Genomic DNA, 5575 nt, shown 5'->3' with positions numbered 1-5575 from the left:
TCTATGGGCAGGTACAAAAGAAACTCAGAACAAATAGCTTACTGTGGTGCCTCGTAGCAAACCAAAGCCTACGCTACTTTCCAGAATCACCAACACTTATTACAGAGTACAGGCTGGCATGCTGCCTCTTCTCATCACATCACCTACCCTAAACTTTAAGCTCCTGGACTTCTGCCCCATAAGCTTTTTATCCCTAAATTAACCTGCCATTTCGGTCATGCTGTCTCTTGGCTCTGCTCTTTCTTGTCTTCCTCTCTTGGTCCTCCCTACGCCCTCCCCCACCTCTCTCCTCTCGAGGCCCAGTCCAAGCTGCTGCCCATGTCTAATGCACTACTTTCCCTGCTCTGAACTCTTTCTGATGCCTCTGGCTCTACTCTTCCTCATATCTACAAAAGGAAACACTCCCTTCAACCATGACCTTGGAGTGCTCATGCCCTCATTTATACATCTACAGGCAGCAAAGGTTTCGAGTATAACAAGACTGATGGGAGATCCCACTCAGACACAAAGCGTTCAGTAGAGTTCCACCATGACATGTATGACTAAGTGAGGGATGCTAGCTCTGTGGATAAAATATTTGCCACTTAAGAATGAGTACAAGTCTTGAATCCCCAGAACCTACATAAAAGCCTTAAAGGTGAGGTAGCCACCTGTTACCCTGCTACTTGGGAAGCAAAGAGAGATACAGGATCCTTGGGTTGAGCTGATTGCTAGTCTAGCCAGAACGAACCATCTATGTGCTTAATAAACAAAGTAGAGTGTGAATGATACTCAGTATCAACTTTGGATCTCCACAGAGTCTTACACACATGTTCATGATCATCTGTACACATGTGTGTACTAATATACATACAAGCGCACACACATACACATAATGCACATAAGCATATATACGTCAAATTGGGCATCTCAAAAAAGTTAATAATAATTCTATTAGTGTCTTAAGGAGAGTCTTGAATATGAGTGCATTTAAGTGGGTGTACTTTGAACCAATTTAGGGAGTTTGAACTGTGTCCTGGAGGAAAAGGTAATCATACTCATGCTTTATCATATTTGAGATCAATAGCAGAGTGCCCAAAATGATTGTTGGCAATAGACCATAAAGTAGACAGAAGAGCCAAGCCTTGTTTAGAAAAGGTAGGAATGAGAGTTCAGGAGGCAAAGCAGCAATAAGACAGAAGAATAAGTCTGTGAAGATGTCATAGATAAATGATAATCACTAACTCATGGTGGCACAGTCAATGAAAGCAGAATATTGTTGGTGTGAAATCCTGGGGAAGGAAGTGTGGCTTAGAAGATCGACCTTAAGCCAGAGTACTAACTAACCATTCCTTTCCTGCAGCCCTCAGGTATAAAACTGAGAGAGCAGAACAAGTTGCAATCAAGGGTGAGGAGGACATATATGTCATCTGGGAAATGTTGATTTATTTTCTTGTTTGTATATTGAAGCTTCAAATAAATTTTAGATATTAGATTCTGCCCTAAGTTAGGAATAAGACTGATGTAGTCTCTCCCTCAGGGACTTTGTAAATTTTTATTTTAGGAGAGATTTAGTTATGAAATAAATAAACAAGTATTTTCAGATAACAATAATGAAACAAAAACAAATAAACAAAAGAAAAACCCCAACTATGAATAGAACATTTCAGTATAAGTCTTGAAGCAAAGGTTTAGAGGATAAGGATCTAATTCAAAGAAAGTTGTTGTGTGATCAATTGTATGGAATTTTTTTAAAGAAATAAATCTGGAAAGCCTAATAAGGAGAAGTCTTTTCAGGTGAAGATTCATCAGATGTGAAGTGCTATAAGTGGCATAAAAAAGATGTGCTCAGAAGACAGACATTGACTTCAGCAGCCAATTATTGAAGAAACAACGGACACCAAAATTCACCATGCTCTGAATACCTCTCCTTAGGTGTGCAGGACTTGGCCTTCATTCCAGGTGGGAAAAACTAGAAGAGTTTGGTCAAGACACAAGACAATCTTGTTAGACTGTTGCAATGTGATTTCAGTGTTCCTGCTTTGTGAAGGGACTACAGCTGATCTGTGATAGTCTTTATATTTTCTTTACCATGGAGATTATGGGGAGCCAAATATCTTCCCAATTATTACTCTAGAAATGTCTAGCAGGCAGAGGTTCACTTTTTTGAATAATAATTTTTAAAATTGTTTTATTTATTTACATTTCAAATGTTCCCTCCTGGTTCCCCCTCCCAGAGTTCTTCATCCCATCTCCCCTCCCCTTTGTCTCTCATGGGTGTTCCCCCACCCACCCATCTCATCTCACCTCACCTCACCCCGCTACACACATATCACCCTTCCCTGGGTCATCAACTCTCTACAGGATTAGGCGAATTCTCTCGCACTGAGGCCAGACAAGGCAGTCCTCTGCTACAGATGTGCCAGGGATTCTGAAATAACCATTGTATGCTCTTTAGTTGGTGGCTTAGTCTCTGGGAGCTCTGAAGGGCCTGAGTTAGTTAACACTGTTCCTCTTCCTATGAGTTGCCATCTCCTTCAGTTCCCTCAATCCTTTCCCTAACTATTCCATAGGGGTCCCGACCTCAGTCCAATGGTTGGCTGTAAGTATCTGTATCTGTCTCAATCAACTGCTGGTAAAGCCTCTTATAGGGCAGTCATGCTAAGTTCCTATCTGTAAGCACAATATAGCATCAGTAATAATGTTAGGGTTTGGTGCCTGACTGTGATATGGATTCCAAGTTGGGCCAGTCACTGGTCGGCCTTTCCTTCTGTCTCTGCTCCATTTTTGTCCCTGGATTTCTTTAGACAGGTATAATTCTGGATCAAATGTTTTGAAGACGGGTTGGTGACCCCATCGCTCCAATGAGGGTCCCGTCTCTCTACTAGAGGTGGTCTCTTCAGATTCCATTTCTCCACAGTTGGGCATTTTAGCTAAGGTCACTCCCATTGAGTCCCAGGAGACTCCCCCAACCCCACCCCCTGCAGCTAATTATTCCCATTCTGCTGGCCCTCTGGGCTTTTCTGTCTCCCCTATCCCCACTTTTATAAGCGATAGCCATGTGTGCAAGAACATTTTTGAAAAATAATGAATGTAAACAAATGTTAACTAAATCCTAGAAGCTAAACATTCAAAGTCCTTCTCTTGGGGCAGATGCAGCAGCAGTCAAGCATATTTGTCTTTAAATGTTTCTCTTTTTCCTAAATCAGTGCTATGAAATTTTTGAACAATGATCAGAATCCCAATAACACCCATGGGAACCAAACTATTGGAAGCAGATTCTTCTGGATTGAACACATACACCATGTTGTTCTTACAATGTCCACCACTTCTTGGCAAATAATCTAGACATGTTCTTGCTATGGCTATGCTCACCTCTCATTGGCACCAGGACAGGCATAATTTTATTGCTTGGAAACTCCCAGGAGGAATAAATTCAGATAGTCTCTTCTACTCCATAGTGTCTGAAGTTAGCAACAATGTGTAATGTACTTGAACATCAAAGTATACTTTAAATGTTTCATCCACTAAAACAAACTGACAAACATAAAACAAGTTAACAAATAAAAATAATTAAAACAACAGGTATGTGAGGTGATAAGATGTTGCCTGGTAAAAGAACCCATTTCACATTATGTACACATGTGAGAAAAACATGTTACGTACATGATAGTATAAGATTATCACAAAGGCATATGGTTCTTATGTTGCAATTTTAAAATATCATGTAGCTGTAAAAACAGTTTTATAAAGAGTTCTTCTACATATATTTCTTTCTTCATTCAGATCAATCACCTGGCTGTTTATACACATTGTTCCAAGTCCTTGTTGAGTCTTATTATAAAAACATTAATATATTGATATTCTTGTACCTTTATTAAGAGTTTTACTCAGAATAATTAGGATATTTTTTCAAAGATGTATTTAATTTCTTTCTAAATTTAAATTTTTCTTAATTTTTTAATTTTGGTACCACTAGCACAACTTACAGGACAGTATACTTGATGTAATGAAAAGAAAAGGGAAGATGCTAAGCTTCAACAGATAAAAGACCCCAGGAAGCTGTGTCTACCAATACCCCATCACATTTATCACTAGCTGCACTTTTCCAAACTGTGGTTGTGACAGTCCGGAGAAGCGGCTCTTTAGCCACGTGATATTATTGTTCTGTCTGTGGCAGATTTTTACAGTGCCTCTAATGCATTTGGGATGACTGTCTCAGTGTAATCTGAAGTTTCCCAACAACTCCTGCTAACAGCTGTAGCCATTTTCTGCTGTTTATAAAATCTTCTGTTACCATATCCACCACCAGATCCATAGCCACCACCATAGGGTGGCTACCTGAGATTCTTCCCCCAAAACTGGCCCCCTTCATGTGTTCATACTTTGATTGCTGTTGCCCACTATAATCTCCAGAGCCATTATAGTTTCAATCACCACCGACAATTCCTCCTTCATTGTGCACATCATATCCCCCTGTCCCACCACCACCCCATACCCACCAGCTGGGATTCCACGATCACCATTGCCTCCTCTGCTGCTACAACCAGAACCTCCACCATAGTTGCCACCATCACCTGCAAATCCATTATATCCACCATCCATAACTACCACTGCTGCCACCACCTCTACCACCAGAGCCTCCTCTTTCACCAACGTTTTCACCACAACTAAAATTACCTCCACCACCTCCAAAGTTTCCTCCATGTCCCATGAAGTCGCCAGATGCACCTTCATGACCTCTAGGAGATCCAGCAGAGTCCACCTGTTCTTTAGAAAGGTCCTTCTCACTTCACAATTCTGTCCATTGGCGTTTCGTGTTTCTGAGCAACAATTTATCCACTGCGTCATGATCATCAGACATTACGACTCTGCCTGTCTTTTTCAACTCTGTCTTTCATAAGTTCTATGGTTTCAGTCTGGCAATACGTTTTTAAAATAAGTTTTTTTAGGGTGAGGACACAGACATGCCTTGCCACATACATGGAGACCATACAACATTTGTGGGAGCCTGTTCTCTCTTTCCACCTTTAGTAAGCTGTATCTCTCTTATTTCTGTCACTATACTGTTCACTCAAATCTAGTTAGTGTCAGAGCTTCCAGGTGATTCTCTTTCCCCCGTCTCCCATCCCACTGTAGGAACCCTGGTATTATAGAAATGCATGGTCTTCCCTCTGTAGGGCTTGCCCAGCAAGTACTGTTTGCAGAAACATCTTCCTAGCCCTGGAGATGGCCTTTTCACATACAAAGAAAGGGTTGAGTTCCTCTCCCTTTAATGAAAGTCACCTTGAAAGGAGCTTAGGAGGAATGTCAAAAAGTTGTAGACACTGGACTATTTTAAATTATAACCTACAAAGTTTTGTTACAGAGCTGCTCAACTACCAAATTTATGTGCCTTCAGAGTTTAAATAAATGTTAGCTGATTTTAAAGATGTGAGTGAACATTTATAAAAAGAGAGAACCTTTCAGGATGATTTCTCTATGCTTGACAATCTTGGGTTCCTCTGTGGACAGATTAAGTGAATCTCTAGGAAATATAACCCTTGCTGCTTTAACAAGGGTTAGAATCTAAATGATTATGAAATAACATTTTCAG

General features: G+C 40.5%; 1 pseudogene; it reads right to left on the bottom strand.

Moving 5' to 3' along the window:
- Nucleotides 1-4163: 4163 nt before the first annotated feature.
- Nucleotides 4164-4830, bottom strand: LOC116886858 (annotated as a pseudogene).
- Nucleotides 4831-5575: the final 745 nt, after the last annotated feature.

This window comes from Rattus rattus, chromosome 1, assembly GCF_011064425.1.
Source record: "Rattus rattus isolate New Zealand chromosome 1, Rrattus_CSIRO_v1, whole genome shotgun sequence".
In the NCBI taxonomy this organism is placed as follows: domain Eukaryota; kingdom Metazoa; phylum Chordata; class Mammalia; order Rodentia; family Muridae; genus Rattus; species Rattus rattus.
The sequence above is the reverse complement of the archived record's forward strand: the minus strand, read 5'-3'. Positions and strand labels throughout refer to the sequence as shown.